The 21,777-nt window shown below is 43.6% G+C and overlaps 1 protein-coding gene across 2 annotated transcripts in view; it reads left to right on the top strand.

Annotated features, from left to right (window-relative positions):
• Positions 1 to 21,777, top strand: part of JARID2 (jumonji and AT-rich interaction domain containing 2) — a gene marked incomplete at both ends in the record, with an annotated part of 243,284 nt that overhangs the window by 32,283 nt on the left and 189,224 nt on the right. The gene's annotated exons all lie outside the window — the stretch shown is intronic.

Here is a 21,777-nt window from a genome sequence, read left to right as displayed (position 1 = left end):
ATAGCAGGGCCAAGTTGAGAAATTAGTTTCTCGGTTTTCTCCTTCCAATTTAGAAAAAAAATTAGATTTCAGATCCTCTCGTTCCTGTAGTCTTCCTCTTGGTTCTTCCGTCCTCCTACATTAAAAAAAGATCACGAAGAATTGGCTAAGATGTCGGTGGGAGGAATGAATATCCAAATTTACAGGAGATTGTTGGTGGTAATCTTGAAATAGGGTGCTTGAACCTGTATTGAAGGTAGTTCATTTAGTGCAGTTTCTTCTAAGTCATAAGTAACATGGGAAGTAAAGGGCCATAACTGTTTGGTTTTTTTGTCTGTTTGTTTTTGTTTTGTTTTTTGGCCACACCTTGTGGACTGTGGGATCCTAGTTCGAACCCAGGCCTTTGGCAGTGAGAGCTCGGAGTCCTAACCAATGGACCATCAGGGAACTCCCAACCGCTTGGTTTTAACATGAGATCTTTGCTTTTCTGCGATGTAGGTGTTACCATTAGCCTGGAAATCCAAGTGCTGTCAAGTCATGCCACCAGGTAAGTGATAACTCAGTGTTAATCATGCATTAGCTGGTATTTGAATGACTGCTTTGTGAGTAGGTTAGAAAGTTTTAAGTGTGTCAGTGTTCGGTTTTCGTAAGTGCAGGAGTGCTGAATGTAATCTGTACTTGGGAGGCCGCTTCCAGTTATTCCGCACAGAGGACTTGGAGGGCAAACGGGCTACAAACCCCTTGTAGTAAGGGACTGATTTAGTCAGGTGACCTGCCCAAGGCATTTTGGGTTTGCCCCAGATTGTCTATCTTTCACTCTTCACTGCATTGTGATTCACGTGATGCCAAAAGAAAAATAATACGAATGCATCATGGTATGCAAAATTCAAATTGATTTTGAATTTAAATTTAATTTTGAATTCAAGGTCAAATTCAGAAATGTTCAGAGCAAAATGTGAAACTCCTCTGTGTCCCTTATGCATTCGTACTCAGTACACTTTCTGTACATTTATACACATATTTATGTAGATGTGTGTATATATAGGATTCCCCCCTTCTTTTTTTTATTTTTATTTTTATTTTTTTTTTTTTTTTATTTTTTTTTTATTTTTATTTTTTTTTTTTTTTGCTGTATGTGGCCCTCTCACTGTTGTGGCCCCTCCCATTGCGGAGCACAGGCTCCAGACACACAGGCTCAGTGGCCATGGCTCACGGGCCCAGCTGCTCCGCGGCATGTGGGATCTTCCCGGACCAGGGCACGAACTCGTGTTCCCTGCATAGGCAGGCAGACTCTCAACCACTGCGCCACCAGGGAAGCCCCCCCCTTCTTTTTTTTAAAGCTACACATTTTTTTTTTAAGATGTTGGGGGTAGGAGTTTATTAATTAATTAATTTATTTTTGGTGTGTTGGGTCTTCGTTTCTGTACGAGGGCTTTCTCTAGTTGTGGCAAGCGGGGGCCACTTTCATTGCGGTGCGTGGGCCTCTCACTATCGCAGCCTCTCTTGTTGCGGAGCACAGGCTCCAGATGCGCAGGTTCAGTAGTTGTGGCTCACGGGCCTAGTTGCTCCGCGGCATGTGGGATCTTCCCAGACCAGGGCTCGAACCCGTGTCCCCTGCATTAGCAGGCAGATTCTCAACAACTTGCGCCACCAGGGAACCCCACCCCCTTTTTCTTTTTGGCTTGTTTCATATAAATGGAATCATGGGTCATGTTATGTGATCTAGCCTTTTCTCACTTAACTATGTCTTGTAGATCTTTCCATGTCATTCTTTTAAGTGCTGTGCAGTATCTGACAGGACCTTATGATTTCTTTCCAAGAAGAGTGCCTGGCATTTAGGGAGCACTCAGTAGACATTTAAGTTGTTTTCTCTGTTTTGTTTACTTAAAATAAAATTTCTTTTCGTACATCTTTCACACGCCTGGGCATATTGGCATCAGATTGCATTGGAAGTACTGAGTCCAAAAGTATGTGCTCAGTTTTTACAGTAGGAAGAGATTTTTTTTTTCCTTCCGAAAAGGTTTAACCAATTTATTTGTATTTTCACCAACAGTGTATAGAGTCTTTATTTCCCTTCCTTCTTGCCAACAAGTATTATAAAACTTCTTTAGTTTTTGCTAATGAATCAAATATGACTCATCATTGGTGTTGGATTTGCATTTCTCTGTATTGAGCATTTTTCATTGGCCGTCCATATTTCTTTTGTTCATGACCTGCCCCTTTTTTTTTTTTTTAAAGAATCCACGACAAACTTTATATATTTATTTATTTGGGTGCGTAGGGTCTTCGTCGCTGCACGGCTTTCTCTAGTTGCAGCGGGCGGGGGCTACTCTTTGTTGCAGTGTGCGGGCTTCTCATTGCGGTGGCTTCTCTAGTTGCGGAGCTCGGGCTCTAGGTCTGCAGGCTTCGGTAGTTGTGGTGCACGGGCTTAGTCGCTCTGCAGCATGTGAGATCTTCTCGGACCAGGGCTCGAACCTGTGTCCCCTGCATTGGCAGGCGGATTCATAACCACTGTGCCACCACGGAAGTCCCTCTGCCCATTTTTATATATTTTTTTTCCTTTTTCTTACTTTTTGTCAGAGCTCTTTATGTTCTTTATTTATTAAACATATGACAAATATTTTCTCCCAGTCTGTCCCTTATGCTTTAATTGTGTTTAATTGTGCCCTTTATCCTTTAATGGTGTCTTTTTTCTCATATAGGTATTTAAAATTTTTCTGTAGTCGAGTTTGGTTTTCCTTTACAGGTTTGTGTCTTGCTTAGGAATGCTTTTCTGACCTCAAGAATATGAAAATATTCTGTAAGAAATTCTCCTTCCTTTATTATTTCCCATCTGGTTAAATACTGCCCTCCAATTTCTTAATCTTCTCTGTACTCTTATATCAGCCACTAAAATGGTATGAAAACTCAGGTCTCTGGAATCTTCCAGTAATAACTTCTTCTGACAGCCACATTTTATGGATATGTTGGGCTATATCCCTACTTGTATACCCAAAGGCTTAAAATGTACTTTTAAAAGTGTTGGTACTTAATTATTGTCATGACTATCATTATCCTGTATTAAATAATATATTAGTGTTCCCATGGATGTATAAGAAGACAGCCTTGGCCTATGCATCAGTTTCTGGATTCTAAATCCATTTAAATATACATGAAAACCTACATCAATTCTGAGTTTTTTAGTCTTTAAAAAGAAAGGAAAAAACAGGGTGAGATAAAGGGGTAACATCTATTTTGTACCATTGTGTTATACACATGAAAGGTAGAAAACGGATAAAACTAGGAGACTGCCCCTAAACAAAGTAGCTTTCTTTTGCGGTCAGATTTGCATTGGTAAGAGTCACTTTGAGAACAGGCTCTGAGCTGCTTGCCTCTTTCGGTTGTACATATTTGCCATCCACAGGTTTCTTTTGAAGGATAGAACTGCTTTAAAAGCTTTTTAGAACAACTGCTTTAGCCTTGGATTTTCTCCCTTAATTCGAGTTTTTCCTGATTTCTTTTGACACTTGCTACTTACTGTTGGTACCATGGATGTGTCTTTAAGTCTGTTTTCATCATGTAATAATAGGGGAAACCAGTTACCTAGGCTATTGCTGTGTAAGGTAAAGCTAAGAAGTCCCTGATTAAGGAACTGGCCTCTGTGAGAAGTACAGTGTCATTGCTTTTGTCTGTGAACTTTGAAATTGCTTTTGGTTCCTCAGAGACCCTTTGTTTATTGTCTGCTTCTCTAACATAGTCCCTAGTAAATGAGGCTAGAAAAGAAGGCAGTGTCTTTGTGTTTCTAACCTTTTGCCTCCATAAAATTCATATTTCAGTAAAACAATTTGGAGAGTCTTCAGAATCTCTTAATAAAGGAATTTTTGCTGGCATAAAGCATGCATTATGTATCAGACTTACATATTAAAACCTGCTTGATGGAAGAACAGCAGATTTAGGCTGGTTGACTCACCAACCTGCAACTTCCAAAGTCTAAGTAGGGTTATTCTTCCTCCCTCCTTCCCTCCCTCCCTCCCTCCCTCCCTCCCTTCCCCCTTCCTTCTCTCCCTCCCTCCCCCCTCCCATCTTCGTTGAGGCGCGGGCTTCTCATTGCGGTGGCTTCTCTTGTTGCAGAGCGCAGGCTCTAGACACGCAGGCTCAGTAGTTGTGGCATGCAGGCTCAGTAGTTGTGGCTCGCAGGCTCAGTAGTTGTGACACAGGAGCTTAGTTGCTCCAAGGCATGTGGGATCTTCCCGGACCAGGGATCGAACCCGTGTCCCCTGCACTGGCAGGCAGATTCCCAACCACTGCGCCACCAGGGAAGAGTCCCAGGTTATTCTTTATACATCGGTTATACTAAGTTTGGAGTTCCTCCTTCTAGTACAGTGTTCCTACTGAAATTATTTTCTGTGAATGCTGCCTTCCTAGTACAGCCCACTAGAACCTCATCCTGAGAAGTGTTTGCCTCCCAGCTCATTTCCCTGTACCTACCTTATCTTTGCTGCCTGCCCCTGTGTCATTTGCCCATTTTCCAGATAGCAGTGAAAGTAATCAGATTATCACTTTAAAGCCCTCCGGGCTACGCAAGCTCAGCCAGAAGGCTGGGCTCAGAGCCAGTTTCTGTTGACTCTGCACTTCCCCTCCCCCAATCCAGAAAAACTTTTTGAGCTGTTCCGGTCCCCATTCCCCAAACACATGCCCTTTTGCTTATCCCAAAGGCACTTGTAACTTGTAACCTTTTGCAATCTGGTGAAAGGGTCTCTTGACCCTTTTTCTTAAAATGTTTCCAAATGCTGAGACAGTAAAATATCCAGGATTAAAAAGGGAACCTATTATATTGAAATGTAGCCATCAGAATGTGAAAAAGCAAATTTGTGAGATGGTAAAACATGTTTACTTCTGAATCCTCTATTAAATAACTGGCCCTAACAGTGGGTTTAATTATTGCAGTTTCACAGCAGTGATAGCAAATGGTATTTCTTTCATGCTGTCTGCAACCACTGTAATGTGGTAGAAAAATATGTAATCTTAATTTTAATGAAAATTATTAGCTTGGATTGTAGCCAAATTAGCGTATGTCTATTGATACATAATTTACATAGACACCCATTTCAAGTGTATAGTTCCTTGAGTTTTTTTTTTTTTTTTTTTTTTTTTTTTTTTTTTTTTTTTTTTTTTGCGGTACGCGGGCCTCTCACTGTTGTGGCCACTCCCGTTGCAGAGCACAGGCTCCGGACGCGCAGGCTCAGCGGCCATGGCTCACGGGCCCAGCCGCTCCGCGGCATGTGGGATCTTCCCAGACCGGGGCACGAACCCGTATCCCCTGCATCGGCAGGCGGACTCTCAACCACTGCGCCACCAGGGAAGCCCCTAGTTCCTTGAGTTTTGACAGTCATATACATATTCCCACGTAACCACCCAATTAAAATATATTTTCATCACCCTAAGTGGTCCCGCCTGCCCTTTGTATAGTTACTTCTGTCTCCACCCAGCCATTGTTTGTTTGTTTGTTTATTTATTTATTTATTTAGTTTCTGCTTTAACAGCCATTGTTTTAATTTTTATCACTAAAGATAATAAGAGTTGCCTGTTTTATACAGCATGATTTTTTCAGATTGATTCGTGTTGCTGCATTTATCAGTAGTTCATTCCTTTTTTATTGCTGAGTAATACTCCATTGTATGGAAATATCATAACTCATGCATCTACTTACGCATTGAGGGACGTTGGGTCGTTTCCAATTTTTGGCTTAGGGTTGCTGTGAACATTTCAGTTCAAGGCTTGGATATAGTCAGTAGGTTTTCATTTCTTAGGAGTCAGTCATTCCTTATGTATGTAATTGGGTCATAAATTAAGTGTATGTTTAACGTTAATAAGAAACTGCCACACAGCTCTCCAAAGTGCTTGCACCACCTTGCCATCCTGAGTGGTCCAATGGCGCTATGTCCATGTCAGCGTCAGTATTGTCAGTCTTCCTGCTTTCTCTCTCTTTTTTTTTTTTTTTTTTTTTTTTTTTGTGGCACACGGGTCTCTCACTGTTGTGGCCTCTCCCGTTGCGGAGCACAGGCTCCGGACGCGCAGGCTCAGCGGCCATGGCTCATGGTCCCAGCCGCTCTGCGGCATGTGGGATCTTCCGGACTGGGGCACGAACCTGTATCCCCTGCATCGGCAGGCGGACTCTCAACCACTGCGCCACCAGGGAAGCCCCCTGTTTTCTTTTAATGGTTCGTAGTGTTCGCATCTGGCCAGAATCAAGCCCACGTGATGTAAGGTTGGTTTTCAAATGAGTTTAAAAATGCTTTAAAAATTTACATTAGATTCTGCTTGTACAGTTAGTTACTAAGTAGCATCTTAGAGTGTTCATCTTCTCTTAGGTTGGAAAGGCTCCTTTCTTCATCTTCTTGAAGTTTTGACTCTGTACCAAACCCCCCTTTTCACGTGCAGTTGGCCTTTATATGGGGAAGGCTGAGGAGCTGTTGTGCCTACAGTTCTCAGTGACTTAAATGGTCTGCTTTCTCGGCCTGTATCAGACATGAAGTAGCAGTTAAGTCAAGACGGGGAATCTCTTGGACTAAAGGAGAAGGGAGCACTGACCTCAGATGGAGGGATGTAGCTGAGAGCCCATGACACCCCAAATCATAGTGACCAGGAGCACTGTATTGAATGGGCAGGCAGACCTCCCATCTCAGGGCTGCGATGCCGCCTTCCTGCGTACACTGCGCGCGCGCACGCACACACACACACGTATTTTAAAATAATGTTTTTTTTTTCTGAAGTAGTAACACAGAAACAACCCACAGAAAGGCAGAAAAGAAGTTATCCCCAGCTTAACTGTCCCACAGAACTGTTGTAAACATTTTGCTGTATTTTGCCAGCTGTTCTTTGCCTCTGTGAAAATGTTTTGGTAATCCTGTGGTATATACAGTTTTGTTTCTCTGTTTTTTCCACTAGATATTATCGTAAGCATTTCCTTATGTGATTACATGTTTTCCATAATAACAGTTTTTTGCCCCACCTCACTGCCAACTTTTCTGAATCAACCCCTTTACTTTAGGTTTTCATAATGAGTGAGTCTGAGGTCTTCCCCGGGTTTGCCCGTCCTGTGGGATGAAGCTTCTTTTTGTATTTGTTCTTTCTTTCTTCCATAATAACAATTTTAATGGGGGTGCATCTATTCAATGCATGTGTAAGTGCAGTTTTCCAAATTTTATTATTTTATTTTTATTCCTTTTTTATTGTTTCTTTTAGGATATATGACCAAATACACAATTACTGGGTCCATGGAAATGGACATCTTAAAAACATATCTCTTGTATTTTGCCAAATGATTCCCCATAAGCATGATACTGCTGCTCCCCAGCAAGTGTTGTTCCAATACAGCACCTCAGAGCCCACTGGGATATTTAAATATTAACATTGTGAAATCCAGAGTCACCTGGAAGTTAAGTTGTAATATTAATTCAAGGTAGGACATGGTTTTAGAAATATTTTCACGTGCAGTGGCAAGTATCAACAGTATTCTGGGAAATCCATTCAGGACTGTCATTTGCGATCGAGCCTCGAAAACAGTTTGCCTTTTGAAAGCTGTGTATCCCTAAAGCAATCTGAGAAACTGATCGGGTAAAAGAAGGTTACCTAGCTGGTTCTAGGCTTATTGATTTCTTATTTCTACCTCCAAAAGCATAGGATTTTGAAATAGTTGAAGATCCTCACAGAGGGATGCCTTTCCCTTCCTGGGCCTGATGCCTATTTTTTTTTTTTTTTTTTTAAATGATGTTGTATTTATTTTTTAATTTATTTTGGCTGTGTTGGGTCTTTGTTGCTGCGCGTGGGCTTTCTCTAGTTGTGGTGACCTGGGGCTGCTCTTCGTTGTGGTGCGCGGGCTTCTCACTGCGGCGGCTTCTCCTCTTGTGGAGCACGGGCTCTAGGGGTGTGGGCTTCAGTAGTTGTGGCACGCAGGCTCAGTAGTTGTGGCTCGCGGGCTTTAGAGCTCAGGCTCAGTAGTTGTGGTGCACGGGGCTTAGTTGCTCCGCGGCATGTGGCATCTTCCTGGACCGGGGCTCGAACCCGTGTCCCCAGCATTGGCTGGTGGATTCTTAACCACTGCTCCACCAGGGAAGCCCTCTGATGCCTATTTGATGCTCTTGAGTCTGCCCCTAGTTAGTTCACTAGGGGGTCCCTGGACTGGAGTGTCCCAAAGTGTCATTAACCTTTGTGATTGCTGATCTGTGTTTGGATTTAGGTCACTTGCATTTTTTCTCCCTACAGATGTTGGAGTGATCTGTAGTAATGGCAAACCTCGTTAGGCATCATGAATTCATGGTGTGAAGAGAAGTTGGGCACATTTCAGGGATGACCCCCTTTTCCTTTTTTTTTTTTTAACCTAAGTTGTGATACCTGTTGATACCTGTTAATCTTTTCCACTAATAAATTGTTTTAGAAATCATTTTTAAAGAACTCTGGTTCTTTGAAAGGGCAATTTGAAAAAATTTTATTGAAGTGTAGTTGATAGACAAATAATTTGTAAACAAAGGAATTAGAGGGCTTTACTTTTGAATGGAGACTAAGTGTTTGTGATAAGGTTTTGTGGAATAGTCTTTGATTTATTTAGTAAACATTGATAGTGTTTTCCGGTAAGATTGTCCCTTATCTTAAGGATCTCATTGTCTAGCAGGGGAGACAGGTACACAAACTGCTGATTATAGTATGTCAGGGGACTGAGGGACACCCACAGGCCATTTCAGAAGCTTCCAGGAAGGAGGTGCTTAACTGTTGTGGGAGTGAGGTATTGGGTCAGGGAGGGCTTCCTGGAGGAAGGCAGTTTCTTATAAAGGGTGAATACAAGTTAGTCAGGTAATGGTTAGAGAAGCAGGGTCAGAAAGAACACTGCAAAGCACCAGGGCCTAGAGCAGCGTGGGCATGTGTGCACACCTGTATATGTTGGTGTGTCTGGAGTGGAAAGGTCAGTGCAGGCCATGGAGGGAGATGAGCCCGGAGAGGCAGGGCTTGTTCCTGCCAGTAACCAAGAATCAGTGAGCCACAAACTTGAAGATTTTTAAGCTGGGCTGATGGTGAACTACATTCTGAACTCTGCTGGGGGTAGACTCAGAGTTAGGGCCTCAACCTGACTTCTCCTAATGGAGAAGAGACACAGGGGAAGGACTTTGTCATCTGAGGGAGAGACGTCTGGCAGCTTGGGACAGGGAGGATCCTGGGGCCCGGAGTGTTTTAGGAGAGAATGTAATGAGAACCATTTCATTTTCTTGTATCAGCAATATAACTTCTTGAAAGAGGAAACCTATGAATTGCTCCAAGGATTTAGATAACTCGAAAGCACCATAACAGGTAACTGGAGCTTGCCCACCACGGTCTTCTTTAGCTTCTCCCTGGTGTGGAACCATCTCATATTATGCAGACTACTGGTGTGATCAGAAGTGGCTTTGCTAACATTAATGAAGTTAATTTTATACAAGTAGATTTCAAGAAGTGTGAAGCAGTTAGCACTTCAGGCCATTTTAATTGGAGAAAATTTTTTCCCATTGACTTGCTATTTTTATTGTGGCTCTTAAATGAAGATTGTGTGATCTAACTATAACTAAACTGACAGACTTGAGGAAGCTGCAGACATTTGATAGAGTTGACAATCTTCTCGGCTTCTGTAGTTTGAACTCTAGTTCTAGGTGTCCCTGCTTCTGGGTGTAATGAAAATGATACTGGGATTGCTGGAAGTCTTGGCTGTGAGGAGATTGCTAGATGGTGAATAGTTTAAGAGATGTAAATTTCATTGTTGAATAGCTCTTTGGCTGCTTAGGGTTTTATATTGGAAACATTTTTATGTCTCACATAAACATACAAAAGAGAGACCACTTCTGCCAGGCTTGTGGCTTTCTCCCCTTTGTGAGGCTGTAACTTAATGTCGAAAGGTGTCCTTTCACCGCCCCCTCTCGCCGCCCACCCCCTGCCACCAATCTCCTTCATTTTTTGATCTTGCTTCTTTTCCGTCCGCAACGAGAAGTTGCTTTTGGTCTTTTAAATAACTTATAAAAAGAAAGGCCTTTGTCAGTAACATTTTCATTAGGTTGAAGTGAATGCTATTTTTTTTAATTCTTGGTATAAGTTAGTGCGTTGGGCATTTGTAGTGTTACGTTCTAATGTTGTCATTTTTGGAGTCTTGGAGTTTACAGATTTTGACAAAGAAGACAGGAGCAGCAGATCTTTCTAAAGCAGGGATACTCTGATCTCCTCGCACCTCAGAGCTCCTGGTGACTCTTTTGCACTTACTTTGTTTACTTTGTGGTAGGTTTTTAAAATTTTTTATTTATTTATTTTTGGCTGCACTGTGTCTTCGTTGCTGCGCACGGGTTTTGTCTAGTTGCTGCGAGTGGGGGCTACTCTTCATTGCGGTTCACAGGCTTCTCATTGCTGTGGCTTCTCTTGTTGCGGAGCACGGGCTCTAGGCACACAGGCTTCAGTAGTTGTGACACGAGGGCTCAGTAGTTGTGGCTCACAGGCTCTAGAGTGCAGGGTCAGTAGTTGTGGCGCACGGGCTTAGCTGATCCGTGGCATGTGGGATCTTCCCGGGCCAGGGATAGAACCCATGTCCTCTGCATTGGCAGGCAGATTCTTAACCGCTACGCCACCAAGGAAAGCCCCTGTGGTAGGTTTTAAAAGTTCTTTCTAACTGAAAAGTTGCAAAAATAGTACAAAGAATTTCTGTCATTTACCATTTTGTCATGTCTGCTTATATTTTCTCTCCTCTGTGTCTTTCCCTCACCATATACTTACTCTGAACCATTTGGGAGTAAGGTGCAGACATAATAACCCTTTATCCTCAGATACTTAAGTATATATTTCCTAACAATAAGAATGTTCTCTTACAAAACCTTAGTACAGTTATCAGTGAGGAAATTAATATTGGGAACCCTTTAAGCTGTCTCCTGTGTCTCTATAACACATCCCCATCATTCCTTAAACACTTTCTTCCTTTCTGATACAGGAAGGTGTGCCAGGCTCATCTTGTACGTTCCCAGCCCCTTATGTATCTTGACCATTTTATGGTTTTCATGCTGTTAACGTTTTTTGTTTTTAAATTTTCCATTTTGGTTTACACTGTAGTATTCATAACATCTCATGTGTGGGTTTTGTCCATATCGTGGCTCCCTGCTTATGTCCTCTGGCCATCTCCATCCTTGAAGTGTCCACTCCCAGTTTGGGTAACTGTAGCAAGTCTCAGAATTCCTAAACTAAGGCATCTTCAGAGTTGTTTCAGTCTGATGTTTCTTTTCAGCTGTCATCGTGTACTGTTTATCTGCTTATGCTTTTATAAGTCATGCCTTTCTTGGACTTTCCTTCCCCAAACAGCACAGAAGTCTTGTTAGGGATGGTTGGCCCTTACTCACCGGGGCTGGTCATTTCCCTTTTCCTTCCTCTGGATCACGGCTGTAGCAAGTCCTGGACCTCTTTGATTCCTTTTCGGAATCCTTTCCACATAGTACTAGTGGTGGCCCTGCTGATCTGTAAGAATTGGCAGGAGAGTTGGAAAAAAAAATCCAGTATTAGGTTATTTAGTGAACCCTATATTTTCTCTATAAATGTAACATGTTAATGTTTTTCCTTTTGAAAGGAGCATATATGTAGTACAGGAAATTCAGAAAGTAGAAAAGAAATAAGTAAAAAAAGAATAAGACCTACAATATTAGTGCTCTCTTACCGTAATCTAGATCTGTGCACAAATAGATCTATGACCGTTGAATCCCATTTACAATGTAAGACTTTTTCCTTACAGGACTCTCCTCGTGAACTCTTTGCGGAGACTTAGTAACCAAGACATTTTGGGGGGGTTTAATCCAACTTTTCCCTCACATATGGCAACAGAAAGTGATGTAATCAGAGTGTAATCAAATATAATCAGAACTAACATTTGAGGGCTTCCCTGGTGGCGTAGTGATTAAGAATCCGCCTGCCAATGCAGGGGACACGGGTTCGATCCCTGGCCCGGGAAGATCTCACATGCAGCCAAGCAACTAAGCCCATGCGCCACAACTACTGAGCCTGCGCTCTAGAGCCCGCGAGCCACAACTCCTGAAGCCTGGGCACCTAGAGCCCGTGCTCCACAACAAGAGAAGCCACCACAATGAGAAGCCCGTGTAACACAACGAAGAGTAGTCCCCCACTCACTGCAACTAGAGAAACCCCGTGCACAGCAACAAAGACCCAACGCAGCCAAAAATAAGTAAGTAAAATAAAAAAAACAAACAAAACAAAACTACATTTCAATTGTAGCTCAAGTCATTTTTTTTAGTTTGTTAATGTGTTTTATTAGATAGCTTCTCAGGACTCCCATCTGTTTTCCTCGTATCTTTACCAACAGTAAGAATATTTTCTTATAAAGTGCCTGCTGGGTTCTGTTAGACAATTTGTCATGGAGTCATATTTCTGTTAAGGGTCTGAAGAGTTCACTACTACAGTGACACGTTGAAATTCCATGAGTTTCTCTAATTATTGTTACGTTAATAACTTAATTTGTACACTTGAAACCTCCAAGGATAAGGACAGTTGCCTTTTTTCAGTTCCTCTGAGCAAGCACATTTTTACCCTATACACTCACATACTACTTCGAAAAACACCCTCCTCCCCAAATACAGACCTGAATCAAACCACCAACAAAATTGAGTGAGACAGTAGTGTGGTGTATCCCAACTGTGTTCTGAGAAATATGTTATGCTTTTGAGGGGGCCAGGGAGGGAAGCTTCTGTGGTCAGATTTTTTAGAGAAAGAGAATCACAGCGCACATGAACAAAGCTAAAGGCAAGAAACCTGTTTAAAGCTGACAATTCTCAAACTGAGTTGGTCAGTGAACCCCAGTTATGAATAATACCCTTGGACCTAGGGTTCTCTGGAACCCTCTTTGGGAAAGACCAAAGTAGTGTAAAGAGCACTGCCTGTTCTAATCACGCCTCTGCTGCCAGCAACTGATGTGTAAACATGAAGGTGTCGGTAGGATAAATCACATTTCAGCTTTCTCTACAACAGAGGTCCAGGTGTGTTTGACACCGGGAGGAAATGGCATTGGTCTCTCTCTGTTGGGGGTCATGAGGAAGAGGGTCTGCAGAGGGATGAAATTCTTTCTGTGGGAAGGGGTGAGGGGTGGATTTAGAGGGAACCCAAACATCTGTTGAGTCCCAGCTTTCTGCGTTAACTCACTAAGCCTGCCATCTGCTCAGAAGATGGTGTTATGCCCTTTGCTATAGTAAGGAACTTGCAGCCTGGAGAACGGGTGGAGCTGGCATTCAGAAGCGCTGGTTTCCTGCTCAGTTAGGCCTGGGAGGGGAAATAAGAACAAGTCCACCGAGCTCTGCCCGAACCTGTGGTCTTGGTCTCGGTTCCCTTTTATTCCACGGCACCGTAGCTTGGGGGCCACACAGATGGCCTCGCTGCAGTTTCCAGAGCAATCCTCATTTGGCCGGAAGTTATTGAGGCAACCTCTGCCAGTTTCCTCACTTCAAAGGGGTGGGCGTGGGCATGGGGGAATAAGACATTTGTCTTGAATCATATTTTCTGTTGATCTGGCTTGCTTGCCTTGAGGCTGATCTCTGAGTCTTCTCTTGGTCATCACTTTGCCTGCTGCCCCTTAAGAGAACCAGAGTTCAGTTCTGCCAGGATCTCAGGTCCTGAGGCCGTGGGCTTCCGAGTAACTGCCTAGCGTGGCTGCCCACCCCACCGTCACCCCGCCCCTAACCTGCGGCTTCTTTTGTCTCTATACGTGGAATTCCAGATCGTCCTGAAATGTGGTTTCTAATTAGTCCAGTATATGTTGAGAATAAACCACTGAGTCCAGAGTGTGTGTTTATACCTCCATTTGGGGTTTGGATGGCGTGGAACTGCTCTACGCAGACTGAAATCTGTTGGAAAACTTTTCAGCAGTGAAGGTTGGATGTGTTTTTCCTAATTATCTGACTGCTGTGCCTTTCATCTCATAAGCATGTAAAAACCTCTGCTTAAAGACTAGTTAGCAAGTTCTGATCTGAAATATATTTTAAGGAAAGATGCATAATATACATGTAAAAATTCCTCCATCTTAAAGGTGTGCTGTGGGCAGTGAGGGAGGAGGGAGGGCCTGGGAGCAGGAAGGCTTGTTCCACTGTGATGGGATGAGTGACATTGAAGCTTCAGTCCATGGAAGCATCTGGGCTTGCAGCTGACCTCCTTCCGCTCTTGGCCCCAGCTTCCTGAGATGCTGTTCTTGTTCTGAGCTCATGGAGAGTAATAAACTGCACCTGTAATTCATGAGCTTGCAAGGCCTTCTTTAACCGCTTGCAGCCAGGAGAATAATGACCTCATTTAAAATTACAGATCGCTCATTTTGGGCCCTTTCTGTTTCAAGTTATGAATGAAATTTGTGAGCCAATTACTGGATGGTGGAGCCTGTTTGCAAAGACCAGGCACCCTCATGTTGTCACTGCTACTGCTTGTGTGTGTATGGGCGGAGGGGAGGGGAGAGGTAGAGAAAGGGAGCAGGCAGTCCCCTGGTGCTTTCCCAAATCTTGTGTGTGTTTTTTTGTTTTTTTTTTTTTTTTTTTGCGGTACGCGGGCCTCTCACTGTTGTGGCCTCTCCCACTGCGGAGCACAGGCTCCGGACGCGCAAGCTCAGTGGCCATGGCTCACGGGCCTAGCTGCTCCGTGGCATGTGGGATCTTCCCGGACTGGGGCACGAACCCGTGTCCCCTGCATCGGCGGGCAGATCCTCAACCACTGCGCCACCAGGGAAGCCCCCAAATCTTGCGTTCTTAATTTGAAATAGTTTTTAAAGAAGGGTTAGGGTTACCCAGACCCTCTCAGGGATACCAGTCAGTAGATAACTCTTAAGTGAGTGAGTTTTGGTAGCCAGGAAGCAGAATATATTGGGGTGAGAAGATTCTGGGTATAAAAGAATAAGACTACGTTCCCTATGTAGTCTCCCTACAAACTGAAGACTTAAAGGCAAACATTTAAAGCAGTGTATAGGTAACTAGGTTTTCAGAAACTATTTCTGAAATGGCTATAATTACTCAAATCCCAGGCCTTTTAAAAATTCCAAAGGAACAGCAGGTGCCGTGTAAGGAGGAGGGCTACAGAATGATCTGGTGTGACTTGAATTAGCAAATTGGAACTTGAGCCCTTTTTTCACTCTAAATTTCTTTTTTTGTTTTCAGAGACTGGTGAGAATGTTAGCATAACTTTAATGCATTTAAAAGTGAGACCATATTAATCACAGGCATTTCACTTTCTGTCATGAGTTCTGGACATTTTGGCTTGAAATCAGTCATCAGTGTGTTCCTTAGATATTTACAGAATCTCATTTATATCTTTATTTCTTTCTAGGCTTTTCACTCAGGATTCGTCTGAGTGACGGGAAGTGCCATTTATTTATTGACTGTGGAGGGTAGGTTACATTAATGGATAATTGCAATCCATCTCCCATTGTGAGAGGATCACATTAAATGGAGAATGTTGGCCAAATTTTATTTCTTGTATAGATTTAACTGCAGCCTGTAAGCTCTTAAGAGTGGTTTGTGTGGGACGATTCTGTTTTCTTTCCCACCGTGGTTTGATAGGAAGAAGGAATGCAGAGCTATAGTTGTTGTGTATATTTGCAAGGTAGGGGAAATTACATGGATACTCGAATATGAAATTCAGATCAGGAAATGAGGCTGCCCTCTTGGTGTGTTGATGGACACATTTTATTATTAGCCTGTGAAGGAAATGTCTGGTTTGGTGACTTAGGTTGTAATAAGGAGAGCTCCTTATTTTTCTGGCGTAGTAAAAATTTGATTAATGTAGATTGTCAGTGTTGGTGAGTTGTATCTTGATGTGTTTTTTTGAGTCACTGATATTTAGGGAAATGTATATCTCTACAAGGGGGGAAATGGGTTACAACTCCTTGTACATAGGAGGGTGACAATTCATGACATCCAAATCCTTCATTTTACAATAATTACAGATGTGTTACTTCAAGAGTGATGAAGAAAGGTGTATATTGCAGCTTTAGTAGCTGAAAACCTAATGCTGTAAGTTCTCTGTTTTTGCCTTGATAATATTCAGGATGGTTTATGTCTATGCTTTATTTAGGGTGATTTAGAGTGGTCCCTGTTTCTTTACTCTCTTTTCCATATTTTGTTATCTTTTTGCTTCATTCATTTTATAGTGAGAATTACTTACAAAACTGAAACGGGGCTTCCTGTGCTTTGCCCAGGATGGACGATTTTAATGCGAAGAATAAGAGAACATTAATAATACACATACTGCGATCACAGGATTTCTGGTGGTTAATTTTCAAAATAGGTGACAGTTAGGAACCACAAAGAATTTTCAGTAAATTTCCTCTTGTTCACACTTGATGGCAGAATTAGAATAAAATGGTAATTCTAATTTTTTACTTATAAATGAAAGTTATAGGAATCTGGGGCTGATTTTGACAGGCTTGTAGCATTTGATTGGTTCCTTCACCTCTCTACCTCCACTTGCTTTCTGGTAGAAAGTGTGATCGTGACTCAAGGCACACATACATTCTTATACAGCGCAGCACTTCTCAGACCTGCGTGGGAATCACCCCCGGGTCTTGCTGCAATGCCTGCTCTGGTTCAGGGCCTGGGAATGTGCACCAGGCAGGCTCCCAGGCTGTCCTGAGCAGGGGGCCTGGGGAGGGGCTCTGTCAGTTGCCCCCACTTGCAGGCCCAGCAGCTGCTGGCCTTGGCTCTTTAGGATGCGTTTTATCCTTAGGGCTTGATGTTTCTTAAGTTCAGCACTTCTGTTTGCTTTTATTAATTTATTGGAAGCACTGTTTAAAATGCTTGTTGCCCTCTTTGCTCAATCAAATGAGATCTATTGGGAGAAAGTTGCCCCTGTTTTGTGATTATTTAAATAACTGTGATTAAAATCTTTAGTATTATTTTCAATACTGGCCTCAACATCCTGCCCCAAGAAAATCCCCAACCCAATCACCATTAAACAAGGTAAGCTCATTGGACAAGGCAGTAGTAGCTGAGGGAATAGATATTTCCAAGTTTGGAGAGTGCTGTTTCAGGTGCCGACGTTACTGTGTATTGTTAGTGTTGAGTGCTTTCTTTTTAGTTCCCCCGGGGTGAATCCTGAGGGTAGGTTTAGTGATAGGTCATCTTGAACCCAGCACTGAACCCCCAGTGCATAATTTATGATTCGGAGCGCTGGGTCCGAACCCCAACTCTGCCCCTTGTTCAAGCTGTGTGACCTCCAGCAAGTTGCTTATGTTCTGTGTGCCTCGTTTCTTCAACTGGGATGATCATAGTATCTTCCCCATGGGGTTGCCCCGGAGGTAATTAATGTCAGGTGCTTGTAAACATTCCTAGGTAAGCAGGAGGCAGTGGTTGCTCCCCTAGGTAGCCAGCCAGCCTTGATTTCACTTCAGTTGTCCTGGCCCTTTTCTACCATGCTCCCTTTTCCTTGCCTCCTGAAGTTGGTGGTACAGGATGGACATGGTTTAGTGATCCTCACTGTAATTTGGGGGAGATGAACCTGTACTTTTTGGTAGCCTCCCAGAGGGTTGATCATTCATTCATTCTTTAGAGGAATGATTTAAAGCTGGAGGATTCCCAGTCTGCTGGCAGCCTTTCCCAGGCCAGCAAGTTTACAGACACTGGAAGAAGCCAGCTGGTGGGGTACAGCCCTCTCTGCAGCAGCCAGACTATCATCTGATGGCCCTTCACAGATTCCCATTTCTAGATGACGGATGCTTTACTTTTGACCTTTGTTGCCTGGCCTTTTCCCCTCTGGCCCTTTAATCATCTCTTAAAAAATCAATCAACAAATATTTATTGAATGATTCCTCGTAGGTCCCTAGGCTGCTCCGTGGATTTCTGCCCCGAATCCCACTCTTACCCTGGACAGGATCATTATCCTACACAGTAGCCCTGGACAGTTTCTTTGGTGTCTGGTTTCCTAGATTATGGCCGGAAGCTGAGCAAGCTCAGCACTTTCCTTGAATCACCACGTGTATGCGCAGAGCACGTGCTAGTGGGGTCAGCCTGGCTCCAGGTGTGCCTGGCGCGGTAGGGAGAGCCGTTGAGCAACTCTTACACTGTGTTTCATCCCTTTGATTGGCTCTTTTTTCTTAGCTAAAAGCTTCCTAGGACCACTTGGGCTGGAACGTCTGAAATCTGTCCTGGGATGACTGCAGCCGAGTTGCCCCTTCTTGGCACTTGGTGGGAGGGGTGCGCCCTGAGAGTGAGCACAGACCTGGGGTTTAGTTGTACAGGGTTTCTGGCCCATAATTTGCACCTGGAAAATGAGCCTGTCCGAGGATGTGGCTGCTGGCTTTTGTAAGGTCTTCTGTCTTTGGAACGGTAGCTGTACTGCCAGTGTTGTTGTTGCAGTCTTGAGGAATGATTTAGACTGTCTGCTGATGTTTGCTTGTCCTCTTGAACATGCCCCCTTAATGTCATGTCACGCGAGGGGGCTTCCTCTCTGAGACCAGTTGACATCTGGGCTGGGGAAGGGGTACAGGCTGGTGACATTGCTCCACTTTGGAGACAGAAAGGCCCCACTGGGTGGAGTTGCTTCCGAAGAGCTAGGTGCCTTTGGTGGCTTTCTCTGTTTCACCACGCTGCATCCCATTCTCCTTCACGTCCGTCTTTCCCTGCAGCGTGGTTCAGCTTAGAGTTAATGCTGGTTTCATTCTCTGGTGGTGTTTCCATCTCAGGGGGAGTTTAGGTTCAGGCTAGAATGGGGAGGGGCGGCTTGTGATGTGTGAGTAAAGCAGCTTATTTCCCCATGGACCATGACCTCGTTGTCGTCTTTGGGTAATAGGCCAGAAGCAGATGTCCTTGTTGACTGAGAATAAACAGAGTTCAAGGGGTCTTGGCCTTGGTTTTTTCCCTGATCTCTTTGGGTTATTCCTTCAGTACTTAACATTCTGTCTGTAAGAGATGCGCTTACAGTTCAGATGAGGTCTCAGGAATTACTTGGGCAGGGTATGAATGTTTACAAGGGTGTCTCACCATCCCTGTAGGGTACTGTGCTGTACACATTATGCATATACACACGTCATTCTGAACATTTTCAAGTTAAGAATTTACTAGTATTCACTATCCTGTTGGCTGCATTTTTTAAAATGCAAAGAAGAGCTCAGTTTGTATTTCTAGAGGCTCACTTGTGGCACCAAATCGATCTCTTTTCTAAATATCAGGTTTTTCAAAGCTGTAGTAGCAGTTTCTCAAGGCTTACAGTGTTCTGAGTTTCTGCTGGCAGGTAACTTCAGTTTTCGTCATACTTTGAGATTCACCAATGGCAGATGCTTTGCGTGCTTTGCCATCAGCAGTCATGTGGTGTGTCCTGAGTGTCCTTTGGAGTTGAGTACATCAGCCGTAGCAGCAGCAGCCGCAAAATCTCGGTCACGATCCCCTACCCACCCACCTGCCCACCTACCCACTGGCCTCCTTTCTCATTAGCAATGAGAGGCAGGAGTTGTTGGCTTGGCAACATTTTACCTTAGGGGTCATGCCATTTAGTCCAAATTCTGGTGAATTGAAAAGAATACTGTCTTCTTTAAACGGATTTTTCAGATTCTTTAAAGAAACTTTGAACTTTCAAGTGAAGTAGCTAGATAAAGAAACAGAATCTTGGGCTTCCCTGGTGGCGCAGTGGTTGAGAGTCCGCCTGCCGATGCAGGGGACACGGGTTCGTGCCCCGGTCCGGGAAGATCCCACATGCCGCGGAGCGGCTGGGCCCGTGAGCCATGGCCGCTGAGCCTGCGCGTCCGGAGCCTGTGCTCCGCAACGGGAGAGGCCACAACAGTGAGAGGCCCACGTACCGGTGGGGGGCGGGGAAAGAAACAGAATCTTATCAGCCCCTCCCTAGTGAAGTTGTCTTCAATGCCGTAGTTTAGTTTGGAATTGTTTGGACTTTTAAAAAAAATTAATTTATTTGGTTTTATTTTTGGCTGTATTGGGTCTTCGTTGCTGTGCACGGGCTTTCTCTAGTTGTGGTGAGCGGGGGCTACTCTTCGTTGTGGTACGCGGGCTTCTCATTGTCATGGCTTCTCTTGTTGCAGAGTACGGGCTCTAGAGCGCAGGCTCAGTAGTTGCGGCGCACGGGCTTAGTTGCTCCGTGGCATGTGGGATCTTTCCGGGCCAGGGATCAAACCCATGTCCCCTGCGTTGGCAGGCGGATTCTTAACTACTGCGCCACCAGGAAGTCCTGTTTGGACTTCTAAACAGGCCTGGGAAGACCTTTCACAACAGGACAGCAAAAGCGTGTACAAGGAATGTAGGAACAAAAGCACGAGGGGCAAGTGGGACAAGTGGGATGGAGAACAAATAGAAGGGGGGGAAGATCCACACGCCATCCTTTTTCCTGACCTCATCCTTCTGCTTTGAATTTTAAGTGACTGTTTTCTTTGTTCTGTTTTTAGTCGATTGCAGTTAACTTTTATATTCAAACTTTAAAATTCCTTGGAGCTCTGCTTGGAGGAAGGGGTTGTGGTTTGTACAAAAGACCTGTATCTCACCCACCAGGAAATTGGACTGGTCTATTCATTATGTAGTGTTTGAGGCTGGAGGTTGCTGTGGGTTTTTCCCCCTTTTTTGCTGATGCCCTGCTATGAATCAAGAACACTTTTGTTTATTGTGTGAAATTTTGTATCTTTCTGTAAGTTAGCTAGTCTTTCCTTTTGATTATGTGATTAGTTTACTTTGACTTAAGACTAGTAGCCAATGAGAAATGCATTCGTTGCCCAGATTTCCTAGGAGAGCAGAGCCTGGTTTCAGTTAATTTGCATAGTTCATTATAGTGCATAATTCATCAGGCCCAAGAGATCCAGACTCCCAGCCAGTGTAGTTTAAAACTTTATTATTTTTCTCTGGAGCCAGTGAAGTGACAGCTAAAGCCAGCAGTTGCTACACTGTAGACCCTGACTTGGTTTTTCTCATTCAGATCAGAGTTTCCATCCAGTGTTCCTGCCATAGCCTGTTGACAGTGCTTCCTCCTTGAGTTTTTCCAGTCTTTTGGAGCGGCACAGAGAATTCTGGGTTTTTTTTTTTCTCCCCCATAATGTCCCCTAGCAGTTTCCAGTCATTTTCCTGAATGTTTTCCCTCTTTTTCATTATTATCTCAGTGAGTCTTGTTGAACTCCTTTGTGTTGTTTTGGGAACCCAACCACCACTTGAAACATGTCTTTTAGTGATGAAGTGCATCCTGAGTTTTAAATGGTCAGTGAATAAATGAACTTTCAGAAGGTAGACTGTTTGAAAGTCGATTCTGCTTGTATTCTTAAAGTCACCTCTTCGCCAGCCCTTCTCGCTTACTTGAGGGTCCTGCATTATTCTCATGGGTTTGGTCCCTCTGTACGTACACTTGGAAATGACACTGATGGTGAAAAGAAGTGTCTGACAGTTAAATGGCACTTCCTGTGTTCTGGGCCCTAGTCTAAGCATTTTACATGTATTAACTCATTTGATCCTTATACCATCTGTGTCAGCATGGTACTGTTAGCTCCATGACAGGGATGTGGAGACAGAAGCCAGAGGAACCAAGCTCACAGGTGGTCTGGCTCCGGAACCTTTTTTATTGTCACCCAGAACTTGATGCTGACACTCAGTTTGTCATTTCATCCATCCCCCTGCCTTTCTAAAGAAACTCGACATTTAAATAGAAGCACAACATTGTTTTTCTCCATCTTTGACTTTCCTTTAAAAAAAAAAGTGTCTTTTAGAAACTTACTTCATTTACATATGAACGTTGGTAAAAATTGAGGAAGAGATAATCCTATCCCCCCTGTGGTTAAATAGTGACAGTTGATCTGTTGAATACCTT

This window comes from Hyperoodon ampullatus (assembly GCF_949752795.1).
Source record: "Hyperoodon ampullatus genome assembly, chromosome: 10".
NCBI classification, from domain to species: domain Eukaryota; kingdom Metazoa; phylum Chordata; class Mammalia; order Artiodactyla; family Ziphiidae; genus Hyperoodon; species Hyperoodon ampullatus.
This window is presented reverse-complemented; position numbering and strand designations above follow the sequence as displayed.